This window comes from Mustela putorius, unplaced genomic scaffold (assembly GCF_011764305.1).
Source record: "Mustela putorius furo isolate JIRA1106 unplaced genomic scaffold, ASM1176430v1.1 tig00003850_pilon_pilon_pilon, whole genome shotgun sequence".
In the NCBI taxonomy this organism is placed as follows: domain Eukaryota; kingdom Metazoa; phylum Chordata; class Mammalia; order Carnivora; family Mustelidae; genus Mustela; species Mustela putorius.
The window spans coordinates 8,201,481-8,221,019 of record NW_025422002.1 but is presented as its reverse complement, the minus strand read 5'-3'; the positions used below and the strand labels follow the sequence as shown (position 1 = coordinate 8,221,019).

The following is a 19,539-nucleotide window of genomic DNA, read 5'->3' as shown; positions in this document are numbered from 1 at the left end:
CTTTATAAATATTATCTCAATTTAATTCTAAAGATAAACTAAAGAAAGTAGCTTTTGTTGTTTTCATGCCCATTTTAGAGATGAAGAAACTGAGACAGGTTAAAGAAACCTAACTAAGGGCATTAACATGAAGGTGGTGAGCTAGTTAGGGCCTGAAGTCTGGCTCTGGAGTCCAGGCTCTTAAATGCTAGTCTTTAACCATTCTCTCATGTATTATTAATGTCATCAATAGAACTACAGTCCAAGATTTTTAGAAGGATCTAAGACAGTAACTAGCAAAGCCACACAGAAAAGAAAGTATATCCAAAATAGGGCAAGGGACTTTAAGGTGACAAAATTAGGATTGAAATTCCAGACTACTGTCTTTCAGTCCAAAGTTCTTCCCACAATATTCTTCATGAGGAATGTGAATTTCTTTATGAAAAACTTTCCATAGTTTTTTTTTTAATTTGTTTTTACTTATTTATGACTATGTGCCATCAAATTGTGAATTAACTTTAATGTTCCACATCTTTAGACTTTGTAAGAGTAGCCTCATAGGGCTGTGGTTTTCTACCTTTAATGGGCATATGCGTTATCACCAGGGTATCTTGATAAAATACACATTCTGATCCAGTAAATCTAGGGTCAGGCCCAAGATTCTACATTGCTGTAGTGCTCCTACAGGATGCCAGTGCTTTCAGTACATGGGTGTGAATTTACAAGCAAGAACACAGCTGTTCTAGTTCTTTGAGATACAGTTTCCATTTCTAGTCATTGGAACTCGGATTTGATAATCACAAAGACCCCCCCTCCAGCTCCAGTAAGTCTGTAGCAATTTTTGTTACTCTCTGGCCTCTCCTAATTTCTCTGTCCTCTTTGTAGAACTTCTAGCTTGTTAGCTGTGATTAGAATATGTAAATTGGGGTTGAGAAGTCCTTCTAAATGAACCTGTTTCTCCCAATCTGGCTTTGGAACTTTGGAAATCCTCCATCTCAATTTCCTCACCTGCAAAATGTACATGACCTCTTTACCCACAGAGTAGTTAAAAGGAGGGCTGGGTGGTGAATATTATTGTTTACACTGCCCTGGTGTGGCAATCAACAGACTTTTATTTCTATTCCTCTCTACCACCACCATCACCACCACCACACCACCACCTCTCTCAAGGACATTACAGATTCAGTCACATCACCTGCCTTCTCAAAAACCTCGATAGGTTATTAGCATTTTAAAAATGTTCATCATACCCATTATCCTCATCTGGGGGGATATAGAGTCATCTCTCACTACCATACCTAAAAATAAATGTGCTTATTGTTCATCCACAAGTCAACAATAGAGGATAAAAATATGCAAAGCCACCTAAAGAGAAAGTGGCCCTTGCCTAGATGATTAAAGCCAAAGAAGCCTTACAAGGCTATACGATCTAAGAGAGAATTTGGGAATGGGAGAGGGGTTTGGTCTATCAGGCAAAGAACTTAGGGCAAAGCACTTTCTAAGAGCCTGATGCTATCAGTCTGTTGTATCTTGTTCTCCTGGCAAAAGCATCTTGAGGAGAGAAACAGTTACTAAATTAACTTGCCTGAAGCCCTTAACCACTCATTCATCTGACCCCCCACCATTATTTACCTAACCATAGAAGAGAGGACATACTAGTTATGCTGAAGTAGATATGCTGGTTCCAGTGGCAGTTCTGTTTGGCATTGCAAACTAATAGTCTGCTATTCCATTTTTTGTACAACAGTCTCCTGAGCTTGGATAATTCAAGTAGACCTATTTTATAGGTGGTAATTGAGTCTGATGGTCAGAGTCCACACAAGCAAACAGAGTTTCATCCACTAACTGAGCAGAACAATGTGATCTACAGTGACTTGGGAGGGAGTGGCCATGGAAGAAAGAGGGACATTCTTCACAGTATAGTCATGGAAGGCTTCTCTGAGGAGGTGACTTTAAGTCAGACCATAGGTATGAGAGGTGAAGAAAGAGGATTCTGTACTGATCAGTCATATAGAAGTAAAGCACAATAAGGGTTGAGTATCATGTGTTCCAAGAATAGAAAGAGAAAGCTTCATAAGGAAGATAATACAATGAATGAGCTTGGTTAGAATAGAGACAAGGACCATACCATGCAGTCCTTTTAAATTTTAAAGTTCCCACAGAGTACTGGGAACTCCAAACTCCCACAGTTTGGGTACAAACCGTTAGAACTTTCAATGGGGTAAAACATAATCCCTCACACTAAAAAAGAATGGAAGTAAAGAACCCAGTCCAGAGACTATCATGGTCACAAGGAAGGATGGAGGTTTGTTTTCAGGTGGTAGCAATGCAGACCAGAAGGAAAGAGGAATTACAAACATATTTTGGAGGAGGCTAGTTCCTCTTCCCTCTTCCCTGACAGGGTTTTTTTGTCCTTTTTTTTTTTTTTTTGCATCCCCATGTTTCCTACTTTAATTCCATGTTTCCTCTTCACGACAAATAACTCATTCATTTTCGTATCATAGCTTATTGTTCTCATTCCCACCATTCTCTACCAAATGACAGGGATCTTGATACAATAAAGAAACATTTTTTATATAGTGATTATTGGTCACTATTAGTCAGGCACTGTTCCAAGGAATTTATGTGGATTCATTCATTTAATCCTCACAACAATCTAAGGTAAGTACTACTAGCATCTCTATTTCAGAAATGACAAATATGAAGGTCAACAAACTAAAGGAGTGTGCGCAAGGCTTGGGATGTTCATATGCATTTGTAGAATTAAATTGATTATGATCCATGAAGGAATGTACAAGTCAATTCTACATATTCTCTAAGACTGCTTTGCATATAGATATATTTGAGGCTTGACAGTATACGCCATTGGCTCAGCTATATCTAGTGAACAAAAAAACCTCTTGTTACACATTAAATATCTTCTCACTGCTGTTTGTTTTTTAGTGGGTTAGCCAAGGATGGTCCATGTAAAGTTTAAGCTAACCATATCCCTTTGCTTATAATCTTCCATTCCAATGCATAGCATGATAACTATAGGAGAAACCAAAAACAAAAACAAAAAATCTTTAAGCCCTAAGAAAATGTGGCCTTGGGGATTATCTGGAGTCTGTGAAAGACTACAATTTCAACTGCTATGGGGACAGCAGAATAAGCCAGATGTAATGACCTGAATCATGAAAATAAGTTCACAAGAAGCTTCTTTTGGACATATCTTGTACCTAATTCATTTTGCCATCTTTGCAATAGCTGACTTGTATTTTTCTGGTGTACTTCTTTTTGTTAGGCCAATTACCCACTGAAAACTGAAAATTTGTCCCCAAATATATTGCAGGTCGTTTAATTCTAAGTAGTAGTTTCATGGCCATAGCCAAGTATTTTAATAGAAATGAGAACATAAATGAAAATGCCTTATGACATTGCAGAAATTAAAAAATCCTATCTGGTTGTTTCATCTGCAGGGTAATTGCTTCATTTGACTAGACTGAAACCAATGTCAGCAGGGCTATTGGAAATTCCTGTAATGGACTGTCATGTCAATTGGTGTTGTGTTAGAGGCGGGGGTGAGGGGTGGTTCAAATTACTTTGAAAAGCATATCTATTATGGCTAATTCTTTATTCAGTGGACATTTCATGAATAGCCTTACACATTTAAAAAAAAAAAAAAAAGATTCCTGGAGATAACTACCACTACTATGAACTAAAATCCTACAGGAATTTGGACTTAAAATCCAAGAAACTTTTAGCCCAACACAGTTAGCCACAATTCTTCCAAGTCCTTTAACATTCAATAAGATAGATATTCACTCATACCAAAGAACAAAGATGTTCACTCTTTCCAAAAAATTAAAAAATTAAAAATTAAAATTAAAATAAGCAGCAAGCACAGGACAGCAATGGTTGAGCCTGTTTTAAGTAAAACCAAGCCAACCAAGAAATAGTTAAAGGACTAGAAATCTATTTGATACGAATACCCAGGTATAAGTGGGACAGCTATATTTAGAACCAATTCCTTCCTGGTATCATTTGTTTAAGTTTTCTTGCTTAACGTTCTTGAAGTAGGTTTTTCAAGTTGGCTTGTTTCACTTTAAATTCACTACTACTAATTTCAAGTGGCTTCTGGATGTCACCTAAACATCAGACTGTAATGCTTCCCCTACCTGTTCTAACTCTCTAGCTGATGGTGTCTTACATTGTCTCATCCCCTTAAAATCTCAACATCTCTGCCCCCAATACTCATTTGATGTCCTTGTTTGCTATGTAACAGAAAAGAAGCAAACAGAAGTTTCCACCAACCTCCAGCCCACATTTACCCAGCTACCCACAAACGGTGTCATGCACTCTGCCTCCTCCTGATGACACAAATGAAATGTCCATTTTCTGTTCAGTCAACTGTTCCAATGAGTCTCTAGAGCTCATCTACTCTCCCCTCCTCAAGAACATCATTCCAGCAATCTCTGACCCCTCTCCCATGCATCATCAGTTTCTGTTTACTGGATCATCTTCTTCTACAGGCACGCATGGTGTTAGTTCTCCCAACACTCAATTTCATTTACTGATGCCACTTCCTTTATCAACTAAAAAGACATTTCCTGCTTCTCCATGGTTTTGGATATCTAGATTATTTCGAACTTAAGTACAGTACAATAGTATACTTTTGACTTATGTACATTTGTTTCTTACTTAGAAGCTCTATCTTTGGACTGTGCAAATGAACATATTCATTTTTGCCACTTTGAGAATCTGTATCAGGGGCAGGTGGGGTGGTAGAGAATTAAGTTTGCTTGTGAGTTCTGTGAGTTTGTTGAAATGCTGGTAGAGGACAGTCAGTCCTCAACTATCCACCTCACCATTTTGTTCTGTTTTTTTCCCCATGAAGTAGTGTCTATTTATTTTTATTAACAATTATAACTAATATAAGCATTTGATATTACACTTAGGACCAATAGTGTCAGGGGAATAAAACTGTGTATACACTTCTGTGTTTTTTCAAGGAAAAGAATATTGTATACTAAAGCAGTGGGCAATTGGGTTTCTTTTATTCCTCTTATATTTGTCTCCTTTCTGCTCTTTACACACCTTATACTACATTCTTAAAACCTATTAAGGACTCCAAGGAGATTTTATCTGTAAGTTGTAACTATCAGTATGTACCAAGGTAGAAATATAAAGGAAACTAGTTTTACAATACTTGTATAATGATTCATGTGAAGATAACAAAAATGAAAACACTGCATGTTAAAACATCTTATTAAGAGTATAAAGTTAATTCTGACCTTGTATACTCTGAGATCTGTTCTAAAAAAAAGTGTCAATTTGTTCCAGAACATCAAAGAACATGACAGACACAACTTAGAGGATGAAATTTATTTGCTTTTGTTAGAATAACTGAATCTGAGAAACTATAAAATGTGTTTGACTATCAGAAAAGCTTCTTTGATTTTGATTGACTTATTGTATTAATTTACTAATTAATGGCCTCTCCTGCAATATGAAGAATTAAATTTTTCTGCGTAACCTCTCTAGGTAACAAAGGTATTGCTTTGCCAGATAAACTTCTGTGCTTTCTGTTGACTTTCTTATGCCCTTGATTAAGAAGAACAACAATCCTTCTCTTATTAAAAAGCCAAAGTTCTTTAAAATTGTATTACTTTGTATGCTTATTCACATGTCCTATTGTCAGATATTAAAAGTCCAAATCATCTCTGACATTATTTTTAATTTTTTGCCTTCCCCAAAGGAGATTCTTAATTAATAAAAAAGAAATAATTCAGGATACTTTTACCCCCTAAAACTCTCTTTGATATTTCATAGAGGTCACCTGGAATCATAGCTTTGTTCTTCCACCTTATAGAAAGAGAAACTAGAAGTGATTAGGTTCATTTGCTATGTTACTGTTTATGGGATTGCATGGGAAAAGTCAAAATAAAAGAGGTGCTGAGCCTTCCCTAGATTAAATATGTTTAAGGTAGATGTTATAAATATTCAGAAATTACATGCCTTATGGAAATTTCCTAGAAATGTGTCAGTGTCCTCACTGTGCATGGTATGTTTCTATTTCTCAGAGTGTTAGTTATGCTCGTTCTGATGATAGTATAATAATAGTATAGTGCAGCCATATGGTGGGCACACCAGTCTAATATAACCCACTACCTGTTTCTAAAAATAAAGCTTTTTTGGAACACAGACAAGCCCATTTGTTTATGTATTATCTATGGTTGCTTTTACCCTGTAATAGCAGAGTTGAGTAGTTGTGGCAGAGACCTTACATCCTATCAGCTGAAAAGATGTACTAATTGGCCTTTTACAAAATAAGTTTGCTGAAGCCTGGCAGAGTGTTAGCCATAACTTTAAATTATTAACATTTAAAATGCTTACTTGGCTGAAACCTCATTTCTTTTACTTACCTCTAGCGTTTTCTAGGACAATGGATTTCAATTTGGGGTACACATAAACCTTCCCTATGCAGTTTTATAAAGATAAAGATATTGAGGGCCAATTTTAGACTTAGGACATTTTTGACATATTCTTGGTATTCCGGGTGAGTTATGTCTTTAGATTATTATATGTTATACATCAAGATTTTGTTCATCTGTAAAAATTCTGGTCACTAAGTTATATAAATGATATCTAACATCCCCTATCTTCATTGAAAACAGAGTTAATCATTCCTAGAGAAGTTTTGTCTAAAACGTTTTTTGGATTAGCTTTGTTATCTGGTTGTCTATGCCACTGAAACAAACAAATTTCCTAGTCATTGAATTACACTTGATGTGAACTCTCATTAGACATTCCACATTTGAAAATGGCCACTAATAAATGAAACACAGCTACCATCAGTCTCTCTGTTTTACTGACTCTTCCCCAAAGGTTTTGCAATCAGCTACAGACCCTCTCAGAGCCCTAAGGTAAAGGATTACGGCAGAATTGGATGGCATGATTTGGACAACTTTCAGACTGTACGAGGACTTCCAGAAATTTTTTTTTTTTTTTTGTCAAAACAGTCATCTTCATGAGACTGCTACCCAAGAGTCCAAATGAAGCAAGAATTAATTACATAGGACTGAAGGAATTAATGAGGGAAATTTTATTTGTTAGCAATACTGTTGATGTTGGCCTAATGTCCTAGTTTGAATAGATAAGGAGGCTCTTTTCCTTCTTAAGCTGTCTATAACTCATAACAATTTAGTAGGTTCTGCTTTTGTAAACTGAAATGAAACAGTTGCAAATGCTATCATTTTCATTTTTTTTAACTCTCCTGCCCCAGCTCAGGAATTCTTTTTGAATCCTTACTTCGCATGACTGTATAGTTGCACAGATTCAGTTAAGAGTCTATTCCTCTATTTTACCAGGATAGGAAATACTGGTTATGCAACCAAGACTTGCCTGGTATACCATATTTGAGGGTGATATTCATCTAATCAGGTATAGCAAACCACATTTAAGGAAAAATAACTTTTACAGAAAACTGGTCTGGCACCTGGATTTATGGGGTCTCAGGGAACAGGTGTTAAGGAAGGCTGCTCTCAGGCAGGCCAAGAATACGGAAGTAATTTAGGAAACCTGAGAAGAGAGAAACTTAACCAAGTATTTAGATACTGCAGGTGAAATCAGGTAGACCTTCTTGGGCTTGACCTCCTAGCCTCAGAATGACAATGATAATTTTCAAAAGTCCAATATTAGATTCCTGATTGAAATTTTCAGCAAAGCAAACTTAGGCTGTCCTAGATAATAAATTAACACTTGCTGCACCTCTATAAATAACTAGGCTGAGCCTCATGAGACCAGTCTAATTTTATAATCAAGAATAATTTTTTTTGAGATTACTTGGGGTCAAAAGGAGGACTACAAGAAAATTGGGAATAAATGCATAATTAATAAGTGTCTCTTGGAAAACTATGCATTTTCTTGTTTTTTTTTTTGTTTTTTTTTTTTTTTTTTTTAGAGCCACCCTTCCAGATTATCTGATTTGAACTTTCATTGCCTTTGAGCTATTTCACACTCTGTAACTTGCAGTTAATTCATGGTATAATGCTAAATAATTCTTGTCTATAGACAGATAAGTTTTGTCCAGTATGTCCAAAAGTCAAACTTATTTCTCTCTTCCCACACAATAGTGAAAGTCAATTTTGTGTCTACTGGAATATCGGTTTCAACTTTTTTTATTCCATATAAATTTGTGCTTCTTTGATTTCACCTCTGAATTGGTTGTATTATCTGCTTGATGCCCTCGTTAATAATACTCTGAGTTCTATAAAAACAATCTTAAACATGTATTTACTAACATTTCTTTGAAATTACTTATGAAGCTGGATTTTTAAAAACAGTATCAAAATAACTTATCCCCCCCTCCTTGGCTGAAACCTGTGATAAATATCATAATTAGAGTAAAGCAGACAAAAATCCAATCATCCTAGACCTGACACTCTGAAAGAATAGATACAAAATGAATATCAAAAGGGGAGAGCAACAAATAAAATGAATCCATAAATTAGTACATTTGAAAGTGACAGTATTATGAAAAAAATACAAGACATCACTGCTACTCTGGACATTAAGTCCGTGGCACAGTTTTTCTCCAGGAGCTAACAAAACCTAGAAGGATAATTCTTGAGATTCTAGTACCATTTGTGGCATATCAGGGTCTTGACTTTTGTGACATATACTATAAAATGGCAGAAATTTCTGGGCTGGGGGCACTTAGAAAAACAAAAATAACAGCTTCAAGTAAGTGACACGAAGTATTAACCAGTCCTAACCTTCTTTCCCCTAGGTTACAAAAGGCAGCCTCAAGCATGTGAGTTAAAGTGCTGATCTGACAGAGAGATTGATTTTTGTTTCCATTAAATAAGATTTGTACTTGACCATGTGTACATCAGGTCTTTGGGAAAAAAAATTAAGCCCTGTTGTACCAACTGAAAATGGACAGATTTAACTGAAAGACACATGACTGGGCATTAGTGCAATATTCAATGGCAGCTAGAACTAGACAGACTTTATGACGTACAGTCTACACCACAGATTTGTAGGAAATCAGACAGCTACAATTTTATGTCTGATCTCCCAATACAAGGAGGTCACGAGATATCCCCCATTTTTGACATTAGATGGTTGGCTTACCTGTGGTAACCTACAACATTGAAAAACTGAACTTCTTACCTCATACACAACAAACCAGCAAGCCTTTGGAAATAGTAGAGGGGGCTAGAATACTTACTCATAGGTAGTAGTGATGGCAGAATGCCCTGAATTTCTACCAGAACATCAAAGACAAAACTAGCAAGTCTTTAAAGAATTCCACATTGACTACCAGCCTACCTTAGAGAATTCTAACTTATAAAAAAGTAATTTCTGCTGAAATAACTTTCTTTATTATGAAACCGTAGCAGGCAAATTAACTGCAATTGCATCTTCATAAAGATTTCCATTCCAAGAGCTAACATTTCAGGAAATCAATGGAGGGCTAATTATGCATGAGTCGTCCCTGATGCTGAAAGCAGGGACACAAGGGACAGTACCGGAGAGACATGAATTGTCACCGCCCTGAGATAGTATCTCTCCTTCTGCTGATAGGCATAGGAATCTGTACATAATTAGAGGAAGAAGATGACTTTCTGTTCTTTCTTTTTACTCTTTTCTGTAGATGATAATCAGAGAGACAGATACTGAATGAATATGAGGTATAAAATATGACAACAGAGAAGAACTGTGTTAAATTTTGGTGTTCATTTTGTATCCTTTCTTTCATGGTGTGTAAAGCCTGACTCACAGTGCGCCACCTGATTTAGGGGAAGAGGGAATTGATTATTCAGAAGACATAGATGCTTCTATTTCCCCTGCACATTCTTGAGTGAAATTCTACTCTAAATGCATTTTTAAAAATAAGCAGGTTGCCTCTAAACGTCATCCCTTTATAGGCTTGCTCTCCCCATACCTTCTTTTCCAAGGAAATGTGTTTAACACATAGAACGGCATTTTTTTCTGCTAACCCATGGCCTCTGATGAGCCTCCCTGAAGAGACGTGTGTTGTTGACTCCGTTGGTTCCCCACCTTGCGTTTATCCCTTCCTATTTCTAGCATGGCTTATCATTTGTTAATTTTCCAATCAGGCCCTCCTCAGCTGTGGACAAGGATGCTCATCAGTTTTACCCACCAATACATGATATTATGCTGGCAGGTCTTCTTGGTCTGGGCAATGACATTCATTCTAATTTGGCCCAGTGAGACAGAAGGGAAGATCACATTTCCCATGGTTAAAGGTGAGGGTCTCTTCCTTTCAACCATATAGAAACAAAGAAGCACATGGCCCTGTCTGCTCCTAGCAGCATCCTGTAAGCTTGACTACAGACATCAAAATTAAAGCTTGGAAAGAGCCTGAGTTTTCTAGGTTTCAGAGACACTGACCACATTGAACCCTAAAACTGATCACCTTTGGACTTCATGAGCACATGTCTCCTTAGTATTCAAGCTGTCCTGAGTCGGGTTTCTATTTTTTGCAGCCCAAATCATGTTAAAGAGAGAGAACTTTTTATGTACCTTTTCTCTAAGAATTAAACTTGAGCAGTCTGTATTAAATAGCTAGATCCCTGAATGGTTATCTTTTCCAACTTTCTAATTTTTTACTTATTCATTCAACATATATTTATTTAGCATCTGCAGTCTGCCAAAAACTTTAATATACTGATCCAGCTATAGCCCCTCATCTAATTTATGGTCTAATATAGATTATCTTAAGCTCTTTGGTGCCCAAGACCTCTTGACAGTACAAGGAAACCTATGGACTCCTTCTTGGCATATTGCTTTTAGATGCGCAGGACCAAAAAATAAAAAAAATTGCACTATAAAGAAAACCATGTATATCAATATACAGTTATCAAAATGTTTTTAAAAATTGTGACATGCAGAGAAGCACACAAGTGCTTCTTTATTGATGACTTAAATAACAAGATCATGGCAGAAGTTTTAATAGCCAGCGCAATTTAAAAGTAGTGATGAGCATGAAAGAGATATTGAGATAGCTACAAGTACAACGTGGTTTGAATATGTGCGAGATTTTTTTTTTTTTAATGTGTGTGATTTTTAACATGTGCAACGATCCTGTGGCAGGACACAGTATAGTAAGTATGGGGGATTAAGGCCAGTGTGGCTGGGTCACAGAAAGTTAGAAAAAAATGATATAAATAAGGTTGCTTAGGTGAAGATAGGTTGCTTTTCTCTCTCTTACGCTTTCCTTTTCTCTCTTTCCCTGTATCTTGCGTGCGCGCGCGCACACACACACACACATACACTCACAACTATAGAAGGGAAGGAGCACATGACTTGGCTAAAATAGCACATGAGAAGGCATTGGACCCGCATATGCAGTTTTTGAAACAAATGGGGCCATTCATCAATTCAGTGAAATGTTAATTTTCCCAAAGACACTATAATCTATAGTCAATTACAATCAAAAGAAAACCTTGCTTGAGATGCTATGGGCAAATGATAAGACATTTTCCCAGTTCATTTAAGAATCATAGACTTTAGGTGACTTTAAAATCCATTATATGGATAAGGAAACTGATGCTCAGAGAGGAGAAAGTAACAAATGAGGTTACAGGGGTGGACAGTGGCAGAGCCTGACATACGCCCTGGTCCTTTCACTTGAATTCATGCTACTCTGTTGCTTCGGAACACCCAGTTGAACACGACAGGCGTAACAAGGTCATTTGTGCTGCTTACCAAGAGCTTTTATTGACAACTAAGGGCTCTAAGGAGAAATTCAAACAGAATTATCAAAATCTAAACTTGTCTTCTTGCCAGTCCCATCTCCCCACCTCAACTACTGGGATCGGGAATGAGAATTTTATTTGATGTGTCTCTCATCTAGCCGACATTTCTCTGTGATAAAGAAAATCCATTTCCCACTAAATTAAAATTGCTTTTTCATCCTAACAAACACGATACCCCTGGTACACACCAGAATAAAAATAAATTGATTATTAAGTATCCACTGGAAAAAAAATAACAATAAGAAGCATAAAAATCATGGTGCCATTGTATGCCTTTTGAACAATTTAGCTACAGAAATGGATTCCTTTCCTGGAGACAGCCATTATATGTCTATGATGGCAACACTTCAGGGAAGTTCAGCAGCTTCATTAAAAACTTCAGTCTTCAGGATATTTTGCATGAATGATGCCAAATGACCTGTTTGCTTGACATATTGCCAAGATGATAAGGTAGTTAATGGAATATACCATTCTATCACTCAATAAAAGAGAATAACTTAAAAAGCATCTCAACAACCTTTATGTCCTCACTAGAAACCCTCCAACCATGTATGTCAGGGTTTTAAAAGCCAGCACCCTATGGTGTGCTCCAGAAACAACAGCTGATACCTAGGGCTGCAAGGGCTCAGTTTGCCCCTAATCCCTTGACCTCTGGGAGACCAATATCCTTTGTTCTGTCCTTCTGTCAAAAGGACAACTGTCCTTCTGACAATCCCTCCTCCATAATGAGCTTGTAAAACACTTGCAGAATCACACAAAGACTGCTTCTCTATGCAGTGCTCTGCTAGTCACTGGGAATATATCTTTCTTTTGATACTAAAGCAAGCATAGACAGATGTCTGTGTGCCCACCTTTGGATCTAAGAGCACAGACTCCCAGTACTAAAACTCACAGACCAGTTATCAGTACAAAACTGAAGCTAATGTGTTGAGGACCAGGATTTCTCATCACTCAGGATACAGGAACTAAAGGTTAAATAGATGTCCGTAATATATCATTAAGTGATGCTCTGAAACTTTTTGGAGATTTATAACAACAAGTAGGAAGTAAATGTATTTTAGTTTCATGATTTAAAAAAAAAAAAAGTCACAGAAGAATACTAAAAATCCCCAGTGTTTAACTTGTATGGCAATATTAACTTTATAATAAAAACATCAAGAAGGACATCTCTGAATAATCAAAAAGCCCCTATGAAAAGATAATGTGGTACTCTTAGTGCATTGTGGGAAACAAAATTTGCATTTGTCCCATTAAATGAAATGAATGCTGCCACTGATGAGGGGTCCCTAGACAGGTCCCTTCAAATCTGAGCCTCTGTTCTCAGATCTGTAGAATAAAAGAGCTGGACTAGAGCCTGTCTATAGTTCCTCTGGGTCAAATATCTTGCAAGTGCGGGGTCTCTTCTAAGAGACGTATATAAAATTTAAGGGAAAAGTTTAGTCCCTGCACTCTTGCCTTTTGCTCTGATTAACTCTATATAACTTCATTATATCCAAGCTTGGAATCCTTCTGAAAAGACATTTTCATATTTTAAGTCATCACTGCTCTATATTTAATCCATCAAAGTCAATTATTGATTATTTCACTATTGATGCAAATGCTTATTTTTTCATCATGGAGAAACCCTTCTGCTCTGTCAAGAATTATCTGTGTCTAGCCCACTCTGAAGTGTGCCTCATTAAATGCAGAATTGCCAACAGGATTTTCAGAAGCCTGAGTAAAGGTCACAACTTTTCGGATTAATTTTACAATTGTTTCAAGGATTAAAAAGTCCTATTTGATTTCATATCATCTGAAGGACAACTTCAAGACCCTTGTGATCAAAGCTTGGGAGCATGAGACCCTTTCCATGTAACTGATAAAAAATGTTTTAAACAAAGTTTCTGTCCTCCACTATAGGGGTTGGAGCCATTGTGCCTCTATGAAGGAGAATGCTAGATAAATGGGTGGGGAGCCTAAGGGAAGTGCGCCTGTGTTATCGAAGGACACGTTGTTGGTGACATGGCATGCGGTTGCAGAGACAGTGGTCACCTTAATACCCATGTACTCCCTTCCATCTCAGATATTCTCTCATCCCTCCCATGCTGCTGTGACCTCGTAAGTTGTGGGTTACAGACAACATCCCTGGAAGACAGAGAAGGGCTGCCCAAACTTTATCACACTTTACTTGGTCAATAACCACTAGGATATGGAGATTCATCATTTACATCATATCCCAGCCTATACAAATACACGTCTTGACACTGACATTTAGCCAAGCGTTTTGTGATCACTGCTCCTCCCTCAACCTCCAGCTTTGTGTTCCTTATCTGTGATACACTGGATCCCAGAACTGAAGAACACACTTGTGAGATTCAGAAAAGGTTCTGATTTGCATGCAGATTTCATGGCTGAACAAGGTTCAAATTTCAAATATATGCATCCCACTGTCCAGAGGAATTTGTCCCCTAGTCTTCCTGAGAATGAAACTCGCTCTCATTCTGTTCAGAGGAGTAGGAGATAGAAAGAGAAGGGAGAGACTTGTTGTCTCAGACAGACTGTTGTCTATCCCCTGATGGCCCCATTCCTCATCTGTGATGTGTCCTGATTGACTGAAGACTATGCTGCTTCCTGTTCTAGCTTTCCTTCCTTCCTGGAATCTGCCAGCACTATCAATCTATTTGATGACAGGTTTAGTTCCAACTGTTCACGACTCTGTGGTTCCAGCAGATAACATACTTTAAAAATCTTATCCTCAAGGAAACAAACAAACAACAACAACAACAAACTCAAGGCCCACCATTACACAAAGAGATCCTAGATCAGAAGGCTTGAAATATATTCCATCTAATGGATGGAGGCATCACACCTCCTCATACACAACAGTCCCAGGAATTGATGTACATCCAATCCCAGTCAAGGAAGACCATTTAGTAGTCAGCTGGACTGCAGGCTCAGCAAACTATGGCCCTTGGGTCATATCTGCATATTTGTGTATTGCCCACAAGCTAAGAATCATTTTTACATTTTTGAAAGGTTGTATAAAACAAGTAAGCAAATGAACACTTACCACTTTAGTAATGACTAAGTTTTCTCTCTCTGCAAGACTGTCTTCACCATCCAAACATTGTCTTCACCATCCAAACACTCTTCCTTAAGCTTAAGCTTCTAACCTCTACCTTCAACTTGGGTCTTCAGAGCTATATTCGGGTTGTTTATAGAATTCTTAAAGTCAGCCCCATGAAAGCCTTCACTATGCTCACTGATGCAACTTTCTCCCCTTGCAACCTTTCTCACATCTAAACAAGCTCTCACCTCTGCCATTCCAGCAAACCACTCTCTAAGGTCTCCTGTGATGACAGCATTGCCCAAGCCCATGTTCATGTTCACATCTCAGTCTGCATCTTTCTCAACTTTTCAGTAGCATTCGGTCATTCCCTCCTCCTCCAAACCCTTCCTTCTATGTGTATCCAGGAAATGGTTCTCCTCCTTTCTAGCTGCAGGTTCTCATGCACTTTCTTTGCCACCTTTCCTTCCTTCTTCCCTAGTTTTAAGTATGGGAGCATCCTCAGGATCATTCCTCCACCTTCTCTGCTTATAATCATGCCTAAATGACCTCACCGAGTCTCAAGGTTAATGTGTCATTTGTAATCTGCTAACTTCCATCACTTCTCCTGAATTCCAGAATTGGATATCCAACTCCTAACTGACATCTTCACCATTTTTCATAGCAATCTCAAAGTTAACATGACCAAAATCATAGCCATCCCTGCACCAATCTGCCCCTTCCATAGCCTCTTACTTTTTAGGAAATATCATTGCCATCCACTCAGCTATTGACACCAACAACCATGGGACTCACACAGATTTCTCTCTTTTGTTTATACCGCCTATAAAGATAGTCACCAAATTCTCTCCAGGCCATATTCGCATCTCCCAACTCAAGCCATGTTCAATACTTCCAGCCTTGTTTCTCCAGGCCAGGAGAACATCAACTCTTATATGGATTTCAGTTCTTACACCTGACTCATCTCCCTTTTTCTTATATGGATTTCAGTTCTTACACCTGACTCATCTCCCTTTTTCAACTTTTACCCCTAGAATCTGTTCTCCCAATAGCCAGGAAGTCTTTGTAAACTATAAATTGGATCATGTCATTCTCTTGCTCAAAACATTCCAATAACTTAACATAAAAAATGTAGAGTAAAATTGAGATTGCTCACTGTGGCCCTTGGCTCAACTGTCAGGTTCCTGAATCTGTAAGATCCCCTCTTGCCTGCTCCACATTCAACACACCAACCTCCTGGTTCTTTCTCTTGCCAGTCATGCCTCTGTCTCAGTTCCTTTGGTTGTCCCTTTATCTGGAGTATTCCTCCCCACCATCTGCTCCCCTCCCAGAAGTATTCACAGCTTCTTTCTCCACTTTGTTCTCTGCACAAATGTTACTCCCCACAAAGGCCTTCCCTGACTACCTGCTCTCTCTCCAACCTATCATGTCACAACATTTAAGCAACTGATATTACATGTTCATTTTCTAATTAATTTAACATTGGCCTCTGCACCAGCATGGAAGTGCCATTAAAGAAGGAAATTTAATTCCTTAACTCTTCTATTCCCTAGAATGGATGCTCAACAAGTATTTGCCCCTTCAACAATCCCCCCCCCAAAAAAAAATGGAATAAAGAAGAAAGGGGAAAAGGAAGTATCTAGGCACCTCAGTGTGAATGAGCTTAACAGATTATGTTTTCTCTGGATCTTTCTCAATACTAAGTCAGTGCAACTGTCACTTCCTCACTGAAGCCTTCCATAACTACCAGTCTGAAAGAGCACTGCTCTCCACAGCCACTCTCCATTCTCACTTGCCTATTTTAGTTTCTTCAGAGCATGTATGACTATCAAATTATCTGATGACTGTTTTCTCTCACTAGAATGAAAGCTTAATCTTGTCAGTTGTGTTCCCTCTCCAAGGCCTGGATAATGGCATGTACACAGTTGATAGTCCTAAAGCTACATTGAATGAATGAATCAATCAGTAAGCCAAATGACTGAGTAGATCATTCCTTTGCAGTAGAAGACACCACAGTATAGAATATTAGAAAATGTGGCGGCAACAGAAACATACAGAGAGGGAGGAGGGAAGCAAAGAGAGAAAGGTCAGGGAATAGAGAATTACTTTACCCTTCCTTCCACAATGATGTTGAGTTGACACTTTTAGCCCTACGAGAGGTTGGGCAACTCACCATCTGCTGGTTTCTCCTAGATTGTGTATCTTGTCTTGCTCACGGTGTGAGGGCCCTGAGCTTTGAGAAGAGCCTACAGATGTTTCAGTAGAGGCCCAGATGGTGCTCAGGGATGTGTCTAGAATCTCAGAGGAGCCCTGGCTGTAGCTCACCTCTGTTACCTGCTTTGATCTGAAATGTTTCTGATGGGTTTCCAGAATGAATGCTGCCAGACGCCTGTCTAAGAGACAGGTTTAGAGGTTTTGCCTTTTTGAAAATGCACCCTGCTGGCTGTCCAGCCACTACTAGTGGGACTGGCACTACAACAGAAAAGATGTTAATAAACAAATGAACTCATTATGATGCCAGAACAAGGATAATCACTATAACCTAGGTTCTCAGTAAAGTGAAAAGATTACCTCTTGGTCATCTGTTTCCAGTGAATGGAACAGTGGCAGGCTACAAGGTACAGCTGTGCAGGCTACACAACTATACAACTCCATGGAGGGACATTTCCATCATAGTCTGTATGAAAAACAGACCCTGGCATTATGCAAGATATAACCTGCAAGACTCAACATTTTGATCCTGATTCATGGCATGCGGAACATCAAGGTTCTCTATAAAATGTGCTGAATGAATCAGGGAGGAGGATATACATGGGAGGCTTATTTGCAGTCAGGAACTATCTTAGATGGCCCCTGACCAGGTGGGTGGGGCCTGAAAAACCCACCTCTTTTTAGAAGGAAAAAATAAAGAAGTAGGGTCCATAATCCTGGTGCATTACCTATAGAATATGCCTACTTGAGGGAAGTTGTAGAACCTTGCCTACCTACCTGGTCTGATAAAGTGGGTTCCCCAAAGGGAGGAAAACAAGATATTTATGCTGTAAATCACATTTTATTTCAATTTTCATTCCATGGATTATGTCAAGAACATAGTTGCAAAAACTCTATCAAATATATGTGTGCTTCTGAAACTGATGTCCACCTCTCTGATCCTGCTCTGGGCTCTCCACAGTTTTCTTCTTACAAGCAGCCCAACTAATCTTTCCAAAACATTATTCAGGCTCTCAAGTCTCTTGTTGTTCCCCATCTTGCTCAGAATGGATTCTAAAGTCCTGCTCGAACATCCCCCAGTCTCCCTTCCTGAACCCATTTCCTACTTTCATCCTCTACATTCCAGCTTCTATTTCTCCAATCATACTCTGAGCAACTTGGCCCATGCTGTTCCTTGGCAACTTGGCCCATGCTGTTCCTTGGCAACTTGCCTCTGCTATTTCATTTCATGCAGATTTCTGCACCTCTTCTAAGTCCTCACTGACCAGTCCCATCTAAAACAAGAGCCACAGGGCACCTGGGTGGCTCAGTGGGTTGAGCCTCTGCCTTCAGCTCAGGTCATGATCCCAGGGTTCTGGGATCAAGCCCCGCATCGGGCTCTCTGCTCAGTGGGAAGCCTGCTTCCTCCTCTCTCTCTGCCTGCCTCTCTTCCTACTTGTGATCTCTGTCAAATAAATAAAATCTTTTAAAAAAATTTTAAAACAAGAGCCCCTGCAAGGTCTATTCCAGACCTGTCTTTATTTCTCCTACTTCTTTCTGTTGTTACCTATTTATTTGAATACTGTCTCACTTTTCCTACAAGCATAGAATTTCCCTGAGATCACAGATTTGTCTTATTCTCTCTGTTTCATCCCTAATACATAGGAAAGTACCTGACACATATTAGACATTCAATAAGTATTTGTGGTGATGGATGAATGAATGAATGAATCAATGTTTGATGTATTCTAAATGCAAAAATTTTATTGTTGAATCAGAGCTGGAGAGATGCACCCATTTTAAAAGGTCTTCTGTGGTCTTCCTAGACCATGTATTTCCATTATTGCATAATTACATATGGGAGTCCTAATGGTTGGTCCCAGGAAGTTATTAGCCCACTGAGGTCTGTTCAAACTTAACTGCTGTTAGGCTGAACACCAGTACAGGGTTGGTCAAGTATTCAGTTTCTTCATATTTTCCAGCACAAACTGCCTTCTCTTGAGCAATGAGGAAATGGCATGTATCTGGGTATATAAAGGGATAAGGGAAGATGAAGTTTTTCTTATTCTTTTACAATATATATTAGTCCCAAAGAAATTTTGAAAAATATATTGAAACTAGATGATAGATGATGCTAATACCACAAATAGAAATGTCTACACTTTATTGAACATTTAACAGCCACTGTTCTGCATACCTGATATGAAATAAATGTATGTTACGTTGAACCCTTCAAAACTGAAGTCAGATCATTTTGCCTTCATACATAACCCTCTAAAGCCTTCCTATTTCATCTATTCTGATGCCACATGAACCAGTCCCTTGTTTTCTATTCTCCCTTCAACTACTATGCTCTTCCTTACCTATACTGTCTTCCTTTTTATTTCTGAGCTATTCCTGACATGTTTCTCCCTCAGGACCTTTGTACTTGCTGTTCCCTCTACGTGGAATGCTCTTCGAGGGCTCCTCATGGTTTGCTTCTTTAAATTTCTGCCCAAGGGTTATCTTCTCAGTGGAGCCTTCTCTGAACACCAATTCAGAATTGCAAATGCCATC

At 38.4% G+C, this 19,539-nt stretch overlaps 1 protein-coding gene across 2 annotated transcripts in view; it reads right to left on the bottom strand.

Annotated features, from left to right (window-relative positions):
• The window catches only part of GRM7 (glutamate metabotropic receptor 7), a 911,662-nt gene that overhangs the window by 138,664 nt on the left and 753,459 nt on the right, over positions 1-19,539 (bottom strand). The window lies entirely within an intron of this gene.